This window comes from Protopterus annectens, chromosome 7.part1 (genome assembly GCF_019279795.1).
Source record: "Protopterus annectens isolate FY-2018-M chromosome 7.part1, PAN1.0, whole genome shotgun sequence".
Taxonomy (NCBI): domain Eukaryota; kingdom Metazoa; phylum Chordata; order Ceratodontiformes; family Protopteridae; genus Protopterus; species Protopterus annectens.
The window spans coordinates 28,132,492-28,152,852 of NC_056740.1; the positions used below are offsets into that span (position 1 = coordinate 28,132,492).

A 20,361-nucleotide genomic window follows, 5' to 3' on the forward strand; every position below is an offset into this window, starting at 1 on the left:
CTGTAATTGGGCTTCTGCCAGGTTCTCCTGGGCCTAGCCCATGAGTTCCCCGAGCCTTGTCCTGAAGTTTAGAACATATGCCACAACAGACTCCTTGTGAGATTCACACTCACCTTCCCACAAATCACAAATTAAATCTAGAGGTCCTCTCACTCTATGCCCATACAGCAACTCAAAGGATGAAAAACCTGTGAATTCCTGGGGAACCTCTCTGTAAGCAAACAACAGATGGGGCAAATATTTCTTCCACTTCTTAAACTGGTCTGCAAAAGCCTGTACATGGACTTAATTGTACAGTTTAACCTTTCAACAAGACCATTAGTCTGGGGATGATAGGGGGTGGTCTTCAGGTGCTTCACCCCACAGTACTTCCACAGACAAGCCAGCAGGTCTGACATGAAATTGGCACCTTTGTCAGTCAGTATTTCTTTTGGGATACCTACCCTGCTGAAAATCTATAACAAAGCATTTGCCACCTTTTCTGCCTCAATGGATGACAAAGCTACTGTCTCAGGGTATCTTGTAGCATAATCTACTACCGTTAGGATACACTTTTTCCCTGTGAAACTTGGGGTACTCAGAAGCCCCACAATATCCATAGCTACCCTCTGAAATGGCTCCTCAATCACAGGCAAAGGCATCAAAGGAGCTCTCACCTTGTTCTCCTGCCTTGACTACCTTTTGGCACTGCTCACAGGTCCTGCAGTACTCTTACATCTCTGGAAATTCCAGACCAATAGAAGTTCTGCATAATACATCTCTTTGTACGTTCTATGCCCATATGACCTGCAAAGGGAATATTATGGGCTATGGCTAGGAGCGCCAGACGGTAGGGTCCAGGCACTACCAACTGCTGCATTCTCTCACCTTCTAGCCCTCCCTCAGGGGTCCACTCGCTATACAGTAACCCTTTGTCCTAGTATACAGATTCCCCTTTCCCTTGAGAACCAGGTGCCTCATTACCTACCTGCCTCAGGCCTTGCAATGTAGGGTCTGAGAGCTGAGCCTCTCTCAACTCTCTCTCTCTTTAACCCCTCCCAGCTCCCCTTCAACAGGAAGTTTGGTATTCTCTGACAGCGATGCCTTACTGTCAGCCTGGGTACTACTATTCATCTCTAACTTCGCAGTTACTCTGTCCAAGGGAAAATCAGTACTCACAAACAGCTGTGGCTCACCTTCAGGCTCACTGCTACAGAGTAGCTCCCTCCCTGAAGTAATCACCTCACCAGTCCTGGCTACAAGTTATGCGGTCTGTCTAGGACCCCCCAGGCTACCAAGCCCCACATGCTTGTCTCCTAGCCTGACTGCATGTAACGGCACAAGCAATTGGTACTGCCTCATCCAAATCCTTCCCTATCAGGACATCTGCAAAATGGTAGTTTGGTACCTCTGTTGCCTCAAGACAACCTACAATTGGCATTTTGTTTTTCCCACATACTGGCTCTCTCACCATTTGTTCCCCACCTTGCCTTTGTGGACATCTGTATGTCACATGGCCCCACAGGCTGCATTCAAAACATTTAACCCTATGTCCTGGATGTGTACCTGGACTAGTGGCTTCCCCTGCTACTGGCAGATTCTGTTGAGGCAGTCTGGGCTGCCCACCACGGGTTCCTTTAGACCCATGAGCAGTACTGGGGGTCCCTTTCCTGTGCAGGGATGCCCTGGTTGCTAGATATAGGTCTCCCTTCTTCCCCAACTCATCTGACATAGCACATTGTCTATCAGCTATCCAGATCCTCATGTCCTCAGGCAAAGTGCTAAGGGCTTGTTCCCTCACCAAAAGGTCTTCCATCCCTTCAAAAGTGGTGACCTGACATCCACTCACCCACCTATGAAAATAAGTGTTCAGTTCAGCAACATATTCACACACACTTTCATCTGCCTTGCGTCTATGCTCACAAAACTTTTACCTATAAGCTTCAAGTGTTAGCTTAAAAAATTCTAACAAACAATTCTTAGCAGTATAATCAAAAAAATTGTGATCAAAAAGTTTAGACAACACAGTTACAGCTTTACCATAGAGTAAGGGGGTCAGGAACCATATCCAGAGCCTTTGGTCAACATCATACTGTTTACATACCCTCTCAAACATATGAATGAAACTATAAAATTATCCCCCTTTGTAAACTGCAGAAGAAATTTACTAACCTTTTGTGCTTCTGGGGTCCAGTTACTCCCTTCCCCATTACCTCCATGACTCTGGCAAAGAGTCAGCATCTCCTTTTCGTGCTGCCTCTACCTCTCCTTTTCCTCAGCTTCCAGGTGTAGCAGTTTCTCATTCTCCTCAGTCTGTAGATGTCTCAGTCTCTCTGCTGCTTCTGTTTTCAAATGCCTGGCCTCCAACTCAAGTCTCTTTAGCGCCAGATGGATTTTTAAGGCCTCTGCAGAAAAGTTGAGCTGTTCATTTTCTGACTGTTCTACATCTCCACGGCCAGTCTGATTGCCCTCCTGATTGCTGTTTTCTGATGCAGATGTGACCAAAGCTGCAATCATGTCTGCCTTAGTCAGGTTTCCATGCACAAATCCCTTAGCCTGGCACATCTCAGCCAACTGGCTCCTTGTCAGCTTGCCATACTCCTCTGCTGACATGCTTGCCTGCTCTCCCTGACTAAGCTAACAAAAGAAATAAAACAATTGTGATCTGAACTTTGAATATTCACTGCGTGGCTGATTTAGAGAATAAAAACACCTTCAGTAATCACTGTACACAAGCGACAAGAATTCACTATCCACACCACAAGCCAATTACCAGCCAATTAATATGTGGTGTGGATATCCCACCACTGCCAACCAATTAATATGTGACGCCTGTGCGCTGGCCCAGTAATCAAGGAGCCACAATACTCACCACTAACACCAGTGAGGGGCGTCCACATTGGGAAGAATAACAAATACACACACAGTAAAGTACAATTTCCCTTAGCACACAGAGATAACAGTCAGTCTGGGGCTGGTTTCTCCCTTTCTCTCCAGATCCCCAATAAGACTCCCCAGTGGCACTGCTACAGAGTACAGATCTCAGCTAAGTAGTCAAGTCAAAACCTCCAGTGCCCTCTCTGTCCAACCAGTGCTTTGTGTCCCTGCCCAAGTAGCTGACACACATACACTTTCAGGTTTGGTTTATATACAAACACACAGACACTCCTGGGGAAGGCTGGCACAGGTTCTCCAGCTATGCCCCCTCCTGCCAGGCTATAAGGTAGTAATCACTGCCATCAGCTACTAAAATGGCACTTACCAAAGGGTGTCCGATTATACTATGCAATATTATTATCCAAATAGTAAGTGGACGAACACCAAGGCTTATTGGAGTAGCTTTGTACAGCATCACCAAATACATGCAAGTACTCTAGAGCTTAATTTATCTCTACACAAAACAGCCACAGTTGAAAGATTTAAAAATATTTAATAATAAATAATGAAAACACAAGACAAATTCAAAAAAGTGCTAGTTAAGAAACCACAGGAAAATCCTTAAAATAATACTGTAGAATAGTCTGACATAAATATAGAAAACAGCTAGACTAACTATGACTAAATTCCTATTTAACTCTAAGAGCAATCACAGTTCTAAATAAACTTACATATAGAGCAAAGGCAGAGTGCTGGTGAGTGATGTTCTTCAGACAAAATCCAAAATGCTCTGATTCTCCCTCTCTGAGAAAGTCTTAAAACATAATACATCATTGCTGACTCATTTTAGATTACATCATTCTTCTCTGGATCCCAGGCTAACAGAAACTCGCATTTTTAACATTTCCTTAATCTTGCATCTGGCTAAGAAACTAAAGCAATAAAAGACATTATATATGTAAAATCTAGCAATTAACACTGGTCTCAAAACAATAGAAGGAATTCCTCAGTCCAGACATTATTTCTCTGAGCTTTGAGATCAAACAGTCATACAATACTTGACTTATCAGCTTTCTTCCAGCAGAGTGCACTGTGGTTACATTTTTAAAGTTCAACTTTTAACACAGTTTTCTTACATTCAAGACGACAAGCCTGTGGATTATATTCATATTTACAATGACATGCAAGTATCTACAAAATTCTATCTAGCTAGGCTGGCAGCCTTCACATATCTTCCCACCTCCCCCCAAGACTTTCACCCTACTTCAGTCTAAACCAATTCTCTTCACTGCATTCAGACCATTACATTCCTCCCTTTTTAACTGAAATGCATACTTCAGAAAGAGATGTACTAATTACTAGCCTCTTTCTCCCCACCTATGGAAACTCTGACTGAAAAGGTGGTCTATTAACAACTTATGAAACTTATTTATAAATGTAATAATTTCACTTATTACCAATGTGGTTTCACAGATGATCATGGCACCCTTATAGCCCTGCTTACCCTTACTACCCAAGGGATTCTCACAGGAGGTGTCCTTGTTGATCTCACAAAAGTATTTGACTCTGCAAATTACTTTTAACTTTTGCAAACATTCCTCTTCAACAGTTTTTGTCAATCCACTCTAAACTGGTTGCAGAGCAATCTCGCAAATCTGTCAAGAGTTAAATTTGTCAGCTCCATCTACATTACTCTTATCCTCTATTCTGGAATACCATTAGAATCCAACATCGGTCCCACATTCTCCTCAATTTTCATTAAAAACCATCCACCCTAAAGAAAATTCAAAACACTCTTGCTATTATCATTAGCACACATAAAATTCAACTGCGAAATTTGCAACCACTAAAAGTCTCTCCTTGACCAATTAAACCAAATCATTTTAGGTAAACAGCTCATCCTTAACATCACCAATGCACAAAATATATGCTCTCTCGCATCCAAATTTATCTTGAACACTCCCCCTCCCCTTTCATACTCACTGACAACTGCACAGGTGAAACAAGCTATACCTTCAGTTATGTAAGCATTACACTTAACCCTTCATCTCCATGAATCCAGAATCTGGTTTCATAAAAATAAAATAAATAAATATAAGAATAAGAGTCTGACATCAAGTCTCAATGTCCTTCATCCTGATGCATGCGCTGTAGTAGGCAAAGGCATCCCCTTAACATATGTGGGATATGTATGATCTACAAGTACTGTCTAACCATAAATAGCAATTCAGTACAACTTCCCCACCTTATGAATACCACTGCCTTTTCCTTATCCCAGCATAATGGCTCCCTGCCCTTGAAAGGTTCACCTCTCTTCTCATTACCATATGCAAATCTATCAAAACCATGACTGCTAGAGCTCCCTTCCAAGCTTTGTACATTGCCTACATCTTATCAATTACGCTCCTCACCCTGATAACGCTGACATCCCACCTAGACCCTAGCCAACTCTGAAGATGCCTTCTTTATCTGAGGTCCCAAACCCATCCCACCTAGAACCTTCAACACACTAGCAAATTCTCAAGATGCCTTTTTTATCCTATGCCCCAAACTCTGGAGCAGCTTACCAACAAGCATTCTCTCTAGCCCACCTCTGGAAGATTTCGGACAAAAAGTACTACATTGTCTCTCCAACACAGCCTACTCCTCCTGCTTCAAGCATAAGCTTAAAACAAATAGTTACTCTGCAAACTCAATCACCATGAATCTGTCTGTGTAGTAATGTCTACTTACCAATGATACTATGTTCTCTATGTTCTCTGTAAACTATATATATATATATATATATATATATATATATATAGATAAATACATATTTATGCATGCTCAATGTTATAACACACAGACTTGTAGTAACAATCTCTGCACCTGTTTACTTTTCCCTGTGCATTAAGCCTATCTCATATCAAGAACACCTGCATCACACCTTCACTGATGTTACTTCAGTCATATATTATGTCTTATGCCTCAGAATCCCATCTAATTCGACTCTTGGCTTCCCTAGTGTTCACATCTAATGTATGTAGCCATCTTCATTTTACCACCTTCAAAATGTATCTTATTACTGCTGACTAACATTGTATCTCACTACTTTAATTGAAGTATACTGCACTTTCTCTCAGGTATGGTATTCCTGAGTTTGAATCCCTAGCTGCTTCCACCAGTGTCAACTGTAGCAGACATTAAATTTGCATAGCTGGTGCAAATGTACATATAATGGTCAACAGCTACCATCTCCCGAGCTGCAACACCATCAAGACAGTATGCAAAGACTGAAATACATTAAGATCAAACAGCAAATGTGCACTACTGCCTTGAACAATGACCAACATCTACTAAACCCAAATAAACTTTGCACTTTGCGGCTATAGAAAAAAGTCATAATCACTGCCTTCCTAGGATTTCACCTACCTCAGTCGGAGCCCAGTTCATTCTACTGCAATCTTACCAATAGTAACGAAGCTTTAGCCAAAAATATTGTTTCATTCACAAAGACAAGAGCTACTGATATCTCTCCAGTGCAATGACCCTTTTTCTGTTTTTTTTTTTTTCTGTACATGCTTTAAGTGCAATGACCCCCTTTTCTGCTTTCTCTTTTCATGCTTCCAGTGCAATTACCCCTTTTCTGCTTTTGCTTTACACATTACCAACTTCACACCAAGATCTCAATTTCTGAGCACTTCTAAAATGAGTTAGCCATTGTACTGAATTATGGTACTTTATTGGCAAATCATCTCTTTTCAAAAAGGTAAATGTCAGCAGTTATAACAACACTGTGGTTTTACCCTGAAACACTGATACAACACCAGCCACGATCTTTTGTAATAATAAAAAAAAAACTTACTCAACAGAAAATCAGGCAACAGAAGTGTAAAAAAGGGCAATCATATACCCAAACTGGTTTATAACTGCATAGGCAGTAATAACAGAACATCTTTTAAACAGACAGCTGCCAACAAAATAACTATCTCCACCTATGTACTCTTATTATATCTACCACTTTGTGGAGAATAAAGTGGCATGACTACCATTAAGTCTGTAAAACATTCAGTAGCTGCAGATGGCACATGGGCAAATTGTGAAAAGTTTGAGCTTAATGACTTGAAAAACAGACTATAATTTTTACAGTACAGTGCATATGAAAATCCTTTGTTGCTTCCAGGTTTGGTACAAGCCCAAGTCCCTAAACCAAAAAAAAAAGAAAGTGCAATAGTACTGGATCAGCATTTGTTGCAAGTTAGACATTTCCAGAGATCCAAACAAAAAGGAAAAGCATCCCCGGTTCAGCACTCCCTCCAGGTTAGAGTTTTGAATCAAACAGACATTTTCTCTAAAGAGGTACCTTACATCTGTGGGTGTACCCGTTCAACAAAATAGGCATCAGATATAATGGGATTTTCTTTACCCATTTCTCATCAGTGATCCTACCTTTAATAGGTTACAGTTACCAAGATACAGCCCTGGCTCTTTTTTAGAGACTAAAGCTTTGCCCCACCTCTAAAGATAACTATGACCCCCATCAACACTTCAGCCCTTATCTATCTATACAATAAGTTGCACCTCTATGTTTTATTTCCAAATTCATCAGCAGAAAATCACAAAGCCCATGTAAGGCACTACTGTAAGCAACAGAACACAAGGAAATGCAATATTTTAATCACTTTCCTCTTTCAGTGAGAGACTGGTTGGGATTTAAAAAGGCCATCAAACAACCTAGTGCTATGAATACCTATCTGAAAGAAATTCAAAAAGATAACTCAGAATGGAATTCATTAGCCTCAGGAATAAATAGTTTGCTGTGCAGCTGTGACATGCTGAGTCGGATATTACCCCAGCACCCTGATGTAGCACTGATGTTGGGGCTGGGACTATCGCTCACCGAACTATTCTTCATATTGCTAGGTAAGCAAATTAATCACACAGTACAGACAGAACATAAACTGTCATATGCATGTCAGCTACAGAACACACATCCAGAGATGTTACAAGTATAAAAAGGTGCAAAAAACAAGATGTACACTTGAAAATCATGCTCAGCCAAAAACACTGCAAGATGGCAGGATATAAATTTTTTGAACATGCACTAGACTGGTACAGACTTGGCATTTAGATTTTGTGGATCACTGGCAACCATGAACCTTGCTGGTAAGTGCAAGGTCTTCAGAAATCCCATCCACTGCATGTAAGCAACAGGCTTATGCACAAGCATGCTTCTATAATTAGTTCCTAATTTTCATAGTGGGTAATGATGGGGCTGTGACAAAATGGTACCCAGACTGGAAGTAATGGGGACCTTACTGCATCATTCTTCCTCCTCACTTCCAAAGATAATACCTAAATTACAACTGTTGTTGCTGCATGACTTTATTCTTAGTGTTCATAGATTAGTACTAAGCTAACTGCACTTGCGAGCCATTTTAAGCCTAGCCAATTATCCCTTGTGAGACTCAAACCCTGCACCTTGTGTTTGTAAGGTAAACACCTTAACCATTAGGCCACCCACCCACTAAAGGACTGCAGCATCCACCCCCTTTACAACACAGTACAGTATCAGCAATGCATCTACCTACTGTGGGAGTAGAACCCACAGCCTTCAGCATCAAAAGCAAGGACACTATCTGTTGTGCTATTAGGTTCCACTAAGCCTAGCATGCCTGTAACTTCAGAATTAAATTCTACATATTGAACCACAATCAAAAAATTTGGCAGCGAGATTAACTGCTAAAATGGAGGTGAATGCAAAACAAAGCAACAGTAACTTAATTTACTAATTATTATTATTATTCTGCATTGATGCGTAAAGAAATATTACAGTTAAGAAAATGGTATATACACTGAGCATATGCAAGAAATCTTCAAGAAATTGCTAGCTGAAAGTAACACTTCAAAGATTTCAGTTTATGATAACACTGGATTGGGACTGTTCCAAAAGAGCCTGTCTGCTTCTGCAGGTTTTACTTGAACTCCAGCATAGCTGCTGTGTGCGTGCTTTGCTAGGAAGTATCAATAACAAGATGGTATGGGAGATCTGCAATAAAATGAAAGGGAAGGAGAAAGTGATCCCAGCTGAGAATTCTATCCACTACTGACCATTTATGCAATCATTACTTCAAAAATTACACTTTGAAACTGCTACCGAATGAGGAATTAACACTCATTTATAGTGCTGACAGAAGCAGTTTTTTTTTCTTCAACTGAATGAGAAAATTGAAAAATGGTTTCAGGTCAGTACAATGAAAACAGTGGTAAGGGGAAATCAGTCATACATATCTTTACTTGAGAGTAAGGCTGAAGGGTAGGATCCTGCCATTTGTGCTTCCATGGGAGTTCTTGTTGATAAACATGTGCTGTGAGGTCTTTGCCAAGATCATTAAAGGTTAGATAAAAGCAGATAAGATAAGGGTACCATAAAGCTATGACACAGTTCTCCAATCAGGAGGGCAAGAGGGAAATACATTAAAATGCACTATTTTAATACTGTACCTATGCAGAATAACTAACTAAAGGAGCAAAAAATATGCCGTCATGGCAACCAAATTATCAAAAAACCATGGGTGGTAGTGACTTTCAGGACTGTAGCACACCCTAGCTTCTTGTTTTCTTAAATTCATGCCTCATTTCTTAAATGCACTTCTCACTACTGAAGTTTCTTGCAAAACGATAAGTGGGCCTCTATGAAGTACTCTCACCTACTACAAAATCAACGGTTATATTTAATAAATCACCCCCCCCCCCCCGCAAAAGCAATAAGGTCACTTATACTTATTTTGGGTAAACTGGGACAAAGAAATGGAAAAAGAGCAAAAGGTAGGATTCCAAATCCCCCCACACACAGGTCACACAGAAGGAATAACCAGTGTATTTCTGAATTCATTATACCCCTGAACCTCTTAGAGCAACAAATCTGGACAAAGCCTAAAATAATGAGATGGTGGACAAAGTTCCAAAAATAGGGACAGATTTTAAATAGTGCCCTTATAAACTAATAAAGTTGATAAAATAACAGGATTTGCATTAACACACATTTTCTGAAGTGTATGAAGTCTGAAACTCAAATGTATATCATCATTTAATTACTTCATTCCACAGTGATTTTCCAGAAAACTACAAATTTCATGAGGAACAGACCAAAAATATGAGGCAAAAATCTGGACAGCTGAGAGGTATGGCACTCATTTATTTTCTTTTATTTATGCTACTGCTATTTTGTAACCATAAGGGACAAATGTTAAACAATGCAGCATACTTCCAGCCAAAGAATACCGTCAATGCACAATGCTAAACTACGCAAATATGGTACAACACAGAAGGGAAAACACAACAGCACCATCTCCATACAGGCAAACAGAGCAAGACTAGAACAGCATGACATGTATAGCCCTGAAAATGCAGACATGGGCAATGACAGAGATGTTGAAGTACTCAAAGGAATCCATGCAACTGAAGTTACTAGTCTCTATAAAAAAAAACAAAAAAAAAAACACCTGGGTGAAGGCAGAAGGAAGAATTGTTTCACAGAAATGTGGTAAATGATGGTGCATTCCCAAATAGCAGTAGGCTACAAAAAAAGTAATGGAAATCAAGAAATATGATGGCCACAAGACAGGTCATGTGGGGGATGGAAAAAGCTGCAATATGTTGGTTAACAATAATCTGTAATCTGCCTCGTAGTTAAGGAAATTAGTTTTCAGCAAGGGTCACCACCACACCACAGGGTCAGCGTATTTTGCCCCTCTCAATACTAATAAATCTCTCTTTTTCTAGACAAACCTGTCAGTTTTGATCAGACGGCATATCTAGATCAGAATCATAGAAGCTGATTATTCAAGTCTAAAATAAAATCATACTTATCGTGTGTGATGTCCAGCTAATATCCCACTGAACTGCCACCAATATGTGACATCCCCTCCTATCCTAGGTCAGTAACTAACTGACTTCAATCCTCACTATGACTCCAATGTGAGACTGTCACTTAAACAGGAGTAATATTTCACTATTTTCCCCAACAGCACAACAGAAACATGCTCTATAACCTGGGACTGGACTGTATACTTCTGCCCACCCCTAATGTAATTCCATATTACACACTCCAGAGCAATGTATCCCAATTTAAGACCTCTGATACACTCACACTTAAATAAACTGAATCTCACATATCCAAAAACTTCTGAAAAAGCCTCATACAAATTTCCAGCTGTGCCCTTTTATAGGTTCATAGGTTGGTACTGGGCTATCTGCCCGAAGGCATATATTAGCCCAGCCACGTTGTGTGGTATTCACCACCCCTTTAGTAGTTCCCTAGACCCTTGTACTAGCAGCTAGTACCCTTGGCCCCTATCTAGTAGTCCTGTTGGTGTGATCCCCGGTGTGAACTTTCTGTTACCCATCCACTCATCAAGGCTCCTCTTGAAGAGTGATAGTGAGGGGCTCTGTCTTATGTAGATCGGGACCCTGTTCCATAGTAAGGGAAGTCTATGTGAAGGGAATCTATCCCTCCAGCATGTTCTATTCATTGTTGAGTTGAGGTTTATATCCCTAGAGCGTGTAGCTTGAGTAGATTTGGTTTTGCTAAGATGGAGCATGTTCAACAATTCTTTTCCCCCAATGATACAGTAAAACACTGCCACCAACCATACCATCTACATGCCCTTTCAAACGGGTGTCCAATTATTAAAATTGGGTATTAAAACAAATGGTAGCAAACGACCTAAAGCAGCAATGATTTTGGAATGGCTTGGGAATTATCAAAGCTGGTATAAGCACTCTGAAATCACTAAAGAATGCACTAACTGATCAGCTACAATGTAAAATAATAAAAATATTTAATAATGAGTAGAATCATTAAAAAATATAAAACAGTAATTTTAATAAACAAACATAATTCAATGAACAGGAAAATGAAATTAATACTGAAGGATAGAAATCAAACATTTAGAAAAACTCTTGACTAATTTAGCTACATTTTTTTATTTGACTAAAGAACACTGTCTAAACTAAAACATTTCAACTGAGCAAAGGCAGGTTTACAGTTCTTGGTGAGTCCTTTGGGTATACACTGCTCAGTACAACTGTGAACATAACTGTTCTCAACTCAACAACAAGAATAAACCAAACCCAACTGTCTTCAGCAGACTCTTTTATAAGCTAGGTTAACTGTCTCAACTATTCCAGTTCTTATGTTCAGTTCATTCTTTAAAAATCAACAAACAGCTGCTTATTAAAGTTCTGTTTTGTCTTTTCAGTCTTGAAAGTAAACACAGAGTAACTGGAAACATTCCAATGACATAATCTGTAGATCAGCTGACTCTGAGACCGCCTGCATTTAGAATCTCCTTCACAAACATGCAGTTAGATATGTAAAAGGACACTGTTCAATTTTTAAAACTTCCTGTACAAAAGGAGTATCAATCAATATTTAAAAAATTACTTACAATATCACAGCTAGTCATGCTGGCATATATTACACAGGTTAATCTGAAATTATGTACAAAGCTTCAGCCAGACATGATAGTACAGATGACAGTGTAATTTCTTCACAGCATGTCTAAATCGTTATTAGTTTAGAGATAGAGGTCTCGTTTACATTTAATCCACCATTTCATTATTTCACACTAGCTTATTTGAGTTAGAAGTTCCATCCCTAGACCAGTGGTCCTCAACCAATGGGACACAGATCGGTACCAGGCTGTGGATCATTTGGTACCGGGCCACACAGAAACTTTTAGGCAGGGAGTGAAACAAAAAAGTGAACATTTGTATGTATGTGTGTAAGTGCGTTTATGTTTCTGTCTGCGTGCATGAGTGAATGCGTGCATAAAAGCAGAATGTATGTGTGTGTCTAAACGAAGAAGAGACTATGTATGTGTGTATGACAGAGTGAACAGTGAGAATGATCAATCTGTTATTTTACACTTGCTAAACAGCACTTTTGCTGTTTAGCAAGTGTAAAATAAAAATAAATGAAACCGAAAAAAGTGTGTGTGTGTGTGTGTGTGTGTGTGTGTGTGTGTGTGTGTGTGTGTGTGTGTGTGACTGAATGGGGAATGCGTGCATGAAAGCAAAACAGACTGTGTGTGCGTGTGTCTGGTTCATAGGTTGGTACTAGGCTATTGGCCCTACGGCCTATACAAGCCTAGCCATAACAATTCCCTGGCTATTTCTTCCCACAATATTTACTTCCCTGGACCCCTGTCTAGCAGGGTGACTGACGTGATACCCAGGGTGAATTTCCTATTGCCCATCCAATCATCAAGGTTCCTTTTGAAGAGGGCTAAAGAGGTGCTCTGCTTAACATGTATGGGCAGTCTATTCCAGAGTCTGGGGAGTCTCTGGGTCAGGAACCTATCCCTCCAGCATGTTTTGTTTATTGTGATGACAAGGTTTAGATCCCTGGAACGTGTGGCTCTGAGGGATAGGGATTTCTTTATGTGTAGCATGTTCAACAGCTCTGGGTTTGATACGGCCTTGTATGTTAAGCAGAGATCACTTCTGAGTAGACGATATGCGACAGAGTATAGCTAGAGGTTTTTCTGACGGTCACTATAGGGCATCTGCTTTAGGCCTATGATTCTTTTAGTGAGGTATTTCTGAGCCTTTCCAGTTGTTGCAGATGTCTTGAGAGGTACAAACCAAATGAGGCATTGTATTCTATAATGGGTCTAATGAGGATGAGTACAGTGGGACAATGACCTCCTTTTTCTGGATCAAAAGCCCTTAGTGATGAGGTGGTGCCACATAGAAGGATTTCCTGACTGTTGTGTCGATGTGGTTATCAAAAGTGAGACCACTGTTCACCTATGCCCCTAGGTCTCTTATCACACTTTCGGTGTTTAGTGTACTGCCACCTATGTGGTAATTCACAGGTACGTTTTTTCCTAAAGGGGATAACTATACATTTCTTGGCACTGAGCTTGAGCCCATGGGTCTGGCACAAAGCAACTGTTTCTGTAAGGGCCTTTTGTAGAATATCCACATCATTTGGGGATTCAATAATGGCTCCCAGTTTTTGCAGTCATCTGCGAACATTGTTAGCCTGAGTCCCTTAGTGTTGGCCTGTACTTCAGAGAAGTAGATGCCAAATAAGAGTGATCCCAGGACTGAACCCTGTGGTACTCCACTTGTCACTTATCTGGAGCTGGATTTGGAGTCTGCTACTTTTACTGTGTGGGTTCTGTCCGTAAGCCAGCTGGCAACCCATCGAGTGACGTAGGGATTAATGTCCAGCTTAGTACGTTTATCTATGATTCCAGAGTGGGGGATGGTGTCGAAGGCCTTGGCGAGGTCCAGATAGGCTGTGTGGACCATCTTACCCTCGTCCACAGCTATGGATACTGATTTGAAGAAGTCAATCAGGTTCAGGAGACAAGACTGGCCCTTCACGAACCCAAATTGGGTGGGGTCCAGTGTTTGAAGGTTGCCAATGTCTTTAAGATCCACGATAATACGTTCCATGGCCTTGCAGATCAGGCTCATCAGAGTGATGGGGCGGTAGTTCCCAGGATCCAAGGTGTATCCCCCCTTGTGGAGTGGGATAACTGTAGCTGTGGGCCACTCAGTGGGCACGAAGCCTGAGGTGAGGCTATGATTAAACAAGACACTTAGGTGAGGTGCCAGTTCATTTGGTAGTTCATGTAGTACACAGCCTGGGATGTCGTCTTGTCCTATGGATGATGTATTCTTAGCTGTGGAGAATGCAGTTTATACCTGTGTGGTTGTTACTACCAGAATTTGCCAATCCTTCGGTATTGAAATGGGCCCTTTAGGGGGTGAGAGGGGGGTGAAGCTGCCACTGAATCTATCTGCCAGGATATGGGATCAGTATATCTAATGCCATTCTGTTGCAGCTCAGAGCAGATCTGAGCATTGCCACTTAGATTCTTGACACAGCTATAGAATGCCTTGTGGTTGTCTTTGGAATCTTTGGCAATTTTATTTTCATAACTTTTAGTTCCCGTCTGCATGGGTGTCATGAAGTTTGTCACTTCTGACTAGAGTAGCATGAAGTTGGCTTTGGTGAATTTTTTTTACGGAGGTTTCCTTATTGGGGGGTGGGGGAGGGTTGTGGATGTCAAGGGTGATTAGCTTATGGTCAGACCTGACCAACGAGGCGGTGACCATAGGTGTAGAGCATTGATTACCTATGGTCAGACCTGACCAACGAGGAGGTGACCATAGGTGTGGAGTATTGATTTCTTATGGTCAGACCTGACCAACGAGGGGGTGACCATTGGTGTTGAACATAGACTTCCCATGCTGGTAATGACCAGGTCTAAGATATCAGAGCCCCTGGTGGGACTATGGATTAGATGATCATGGGCATTGTAATTTATGAATTCCAAGAACTGTTGGGCAAAGGTGTTGGTACACGAGTAGTTTTCCCAGTTAATGGCAGGGTAGTTGAAATCACCCAGTATTAGGGTGTTTGGTTGTATCTTAATATTTTCTAGTATGTTTAGAAAGTTGTAGTGAGAATCTTGGGGCATGGTGGGGGATCTGCAGCAAGCTACAGTTTGGATTGCAGGCTTACCTAGTGTTAGTTGCACCTGGAGAATTTCAGATGCATTGTGTTGGGCAACTAACCTGGTGGTGTGAATATCCTTGGTGAATATGGACACTCCTCCACCTTTTGTGTGTCGGTCCTAGTTTGGAGGCTGAAAAGTGTGGTAAGAGTTGTAGCCTGGTACTGCAGGGGTGCTCTCTGGAGCCTTGAACCAGGTCTCAAGTTACTGCACAAATATCGATGTTCTCCATTTTTAGGAGTGCCTCAAGAGACTGCATTTTGCGGTTTAGACTTCTAACATTGAGTAGAATTACCTTCAGATTTTGCATGTTTGTACCTGTTACGGTGGTGGTTTTGTCCTTTGAACTTTGCCTAAAAAAGGCACTATAGGGGTGGCAACAGCCTTAGCTGGTAACCTGAATCCCAGGGGCGACAGGTGCAGACCATCTCTGGCAAAGCATCGTGGTCTGTCGATCATGTCATCCCAAGCAGACAGACTCTGGACCCCCTTTGTATAACACCAGAAGCTTAGCCAATTGTTGAAGTCAATCATTTTGTCCTTATACTGTGGTATCATTCTGCGTGAAGGCAGGATGCTACTCAGGGCTAGGGTCATACCTGCCTGAGCCACATGATCCGAGAGCTCTTCCATGTCTCTTCTCATGTAATCCAACATGGTATGTCTCAAGTCATTCACTCCAACATGGACAATGACAGAGTCATATTTTTACTTGTTGTGGAGTGACTTGAGTGCATGCATTATGTGGCAGATCCTGGCACCCGACAATTTTCTCCTTGTTCAGCCTGGTGAGTGAGACATCAGTGTGCCTGACTAGAGAGTCACCTATGACTGGGGTACGCTGTCTTGCCTTACGGGCTGTTGTTGGGTGGCACAGTGGTGTTGTGAGCTATGTGACACTTTGGTTGTGATTGGTGTTTGTTTGCGTTTCAACTTCGGAGGTCCTTGTTGCTTGGGAAGGTTACTGTTAAGAGCGCCCGCATATGAGGGCTTAGTGTTGTTATGCGAGGGTGTTGGTGGTGTGGCTTCAGAAGGGCTATGTGTTGCTTGAGGTGTAGTGCGGGTGTTAACCTTCTCTTCTTGACTATCTAGCACAATCTTGGGTGGAGAGAGCTTTGCTTCCAGTTTAGCTATGTAAGTGCATCCCTCGCAGGTTGTAGTGTTGGGTGGCAGGAGGAGAGGGTTGTCTGTGTACATGAGGCCTGTGTGTGTGTGTGTGTCTGTGTGTGTGTGTCTGTGTGTGTGTGTCTGTGTGTGTGTGTCTGTGTGTGTGTGTCTGTGTGTGTGTGTCTGTGTGTGTGTGTCTGTGTGTGTGTGTCTGTGTGTGTGTGTGTGTGTGTGTGTGTGTGTGTGTGTGTGTGTGTGTGTGTGTGTGTGTGTGTGCGCGTGTGACAGACAGAGCGTGAATGAAGCATGAGAGCGATTCCTGGCAGCAGTATCAATTATTAAGAGGTTTGTGTACCTCTCTACCATACCTCTCAACCTCTCACACAATAAATCTGGACAGAGCCACAAATTATTATTAGGGACAGATTTTAAATAAAGTTCTTATAAACTTACAAAGTTGCTAGATTTAGGAAAGGTTTTGCATTAGGTTTGCGTACCTCTCGACAACACATCTCAACCTCTCGTACAATAAATCTGGACACAGCCACAAATAATAGGGAAAGATTTTAAATATTGCTCTTATAAACTTAGAAAGTTGCAAGAAAAGCACTGAAAGCCCTACTTCCATTTCCAAACTCCTATCTTTGTGAATCAGGGTTTTCTGCAATGACAGCATCCAAAACAAAATTATGGAGTAGACTAGACATAAGGAACACACTTAGGGTGTCAGTCTCCTATCACCCCTAGATGGGACAGTCTCACTGCAGGGTAACAAGCTCAGGGCTCCTACTGATTCTGCGTTATGGCGAGTTGTATTTATTATGCATTTTATTATGTGTTATTTTTATGGACGCACGATGGCTGGTTCGTGGAAAATTGTCTTCACAGGTTCATAGGTGTTTACTAGGGTAATGACCACAAGGGCCTTTTTAAACCTAGCCATGCATCCCAAATCTCTGACAAGTTCTGATAACCTTGATAAGTTTCAGCAGGGGTTTGGGAGATGAACCATTTACCGGTTACCTGTGTTTATTAGAGACAACGTTGCCAAACCAGGGATGACTTTACTGTTTCCTATCCAACTGTCCAAATTGCACTTGAATTGGGTTAAGGACGAACTCTTCTTCACATGGATGGGGAGTCTGTTACATAAATGTGGTAGACTCTGGGATACATACCTATCTCTCTAGCAGGACGTATTTATATCACAGGCAAGGTGTAACTCTTTAGAATGGGTAATTCTGGTGCTGTTTGTTTTGTGGATATGCAGGAGGTCCATCAGAGTGGGGTCTGACAATGCCCTATATGCCAGGCATAAATCTCCCCTTAAAAGCCTGTAGGAGACAGAATACAGGGATAGGTCCTTGAGGCGGTCTGCACAGGCATTTTACTTACTTCCTGTATTCTTTTAGTGAGGAACCTCTGTGTATGTTCCAATTGTTGGATATGCCTGGTTAGGTACATACTAAAGGGGGCACTGTATTCAATGATAGGTCTGACGAACGCCGAGTACAGAGGAACAATGACTCGCTTGGACTTAGATGCCATACCTTTGTTTATAAGTTGTGCAATACAGAATGATTTCCTCACCACTGTAGACACATGATGGTTAAAGGCTAAATTACTGTGTGTGTCCCTAAGTCCCTGACTAATGGGTCAGCTCTAACAGTGTGTTGTCAATATGATAGTTATCAGGGACAGATGACTTCCTGAAGGACACTATTATGCATTTCTTGGCATTTAATTTTAGTCCGTGGCTCTGACACCAGTTGTCTGTCTGTGTCGGCCCCTCCTGGAGAACATGTGTCAGTGTGAGATTCAATGACAGCTCCTGATTTGCAATCATCTACAAATTTAGTCAGCCAGAGACCACTGACATTGGCCTTGACCTCTGAGAAGTAAATGCCAAAAAGGAGTGGGCCAAGGACTGATCCCTGTGGGACTCCACTTGTGAGTGGCCTCTTTGTAGACGTGGACTCCCTAATTCAAACTTCACGGGTCCTGTCTGTGAGCCAGTTGACCATCCTCTGGGTGACATACGGGTTTGTACCTAACCTTTGTCGACAATCCCCGAGTGGGGTACTGTGTCAAATGCCTTGGCCAGGTCAAGGTAGGTAGTCTGAAGAATTTTTTCCTCATCCATTACTTTGGTGACTTTCTCACAGAAGTCCACCAGGTTGAGAAGGCATGATCTGGCCTTGACGAAACCAAACTGGGCTGGGGCCAGTGTCTGAAGGTTTACTCTACTGATCATCTCCATGATAATTCTTTCCATGGCTTTACATATAAGATTAGTGTGACTTGTGGGTCTGTAGTTTCTGGGGTCTATAGATGGCCCACCTTTGTGCAGAGGGATGACTGTTGCCTTTCTTCATTCATGAGGCACAAAACCTGTTTGGAGGCTACATTTAAATAGTAATTCCAGAGGCCATGATAGGTCATGTTTCATGCTATTTAGAAGGCATCCTGCATTATTGTCTGGGCTCACTGATGCAGTGTTCTTCGTCTTAAGAGACAGCATTAAGGGCCTGTTCCCTAGTGACAGTAGGGGATGTTATATTTGGTGATATTTCCTGAGGGAAGGTGGAGGGTAAAAGAGGGGAAAAGTTGGAGCTGAATTCATCAGCCAGGAGGTTTGCTATGTCTTCTGGCTCAGCATAAGTGGCTCCATTTACAATGAGCTCTACACACAATTGTGTATTGCCTTTGAGGTTGCGGACATAGCTAAAGAATGCTTTCTGGCTGTCCTTGGCCTGGGATGCCAAACTTACCTCAAATTCGGCTTTGGTGGACTTTATTTGTCCTCTGAGTTGTTTGTTTAGTCTTATATGAAACCGATCTTTGGTGCAAAAAAGGTTGGAGACCGCAGGTCTACTTTAAAAGCAAGAACAGCTTAGAAGACACAGAGAGTCCCATTTCAATATTAAGTAATGCAGCTTTTGATAGGAAATAGTACGTTTCTGAAGGTAGTACAATTCTATTGTACATAGCTACGGCATTATAGATGAGCACAGTTTTAAATGTCACGCATCTAATAAAGTCTGGAACGCAATTCAACATAGAAAGAACAATTAGAAATTTCACATATCTATCACAACATACTACTGTTGATACTACTATGTAAACATATCATCACATTATTACTGTTTGCAATTTCAGGCTGTGGCCATAGGAATCATTCTACCACCTCAGTTAACTTTCAGTCAATCAATTAATAAAGAGGTCCGAATACAACTTGCTACTCTGCATATGTTATGAATCTATTCCCACTAACTAAGTGTTGTATACTTACTTCATGATAATACAACATATCATTCCAACATACTTTAAGGCTTTCTTTCACATTACAGACAATACATCTTTGGCTTGCAATCTTCAAGAAATAGATGTCAAAAAGATCTATTGGGGTTTTAGTTTTCTGACTCCCCTTTGGAATTTCTTGAGTGACAAACTAATAAAGGTAAAAGGAGTCATGATAAACAACAGTGATTCAAAATTCTTTTAGGACTTAAAAGAGTCCTATCCCACAAGAAAAGAGATCCATAATTTAAACTGCAACAGCTTTGTAATTATATTCTGTTGGCATAAAATTCAAAAGATTATGATAAGGCATTATATAAATACCATAAGAAAATGTATTAATACCATTAATTATGTATTAAACTGAAAAAATAAGGATAGGAAAAATTTTGTTATAAATTTTTGATTTTTTTTTTTTAATAAAAATGAGTTTGGATTACCTTATTAATGATGGTGAGCCAAGTTATTTTAAACCGTGATAAACTGTTTGATTTTCAAACCTCAAAGCATTTTCTCTCTTATTCAAATACATTTTACAGTTGAAAATGACTGCTGGTGGTCTAAAAATTATATTTAAAAT

At 41.2% G+C, this 20,361-nt stretch overlaps 1 protein-coding gene across 1 annotated transcript in view; it reads right to left on the reverse strand.

The window, feature by feature from the left end:
* Positions 1 to 20,361, reverse strand: part of EEFSEC (eukaryotic elongation factor, selenocysteine-tRNA specific) — a 1,871,323-nt gene that overhangs the window by 1,407,363 nt on the left and 443,599 nt on the right. The gene's annotated exons all lie outside the window — the stretch shown is intronic.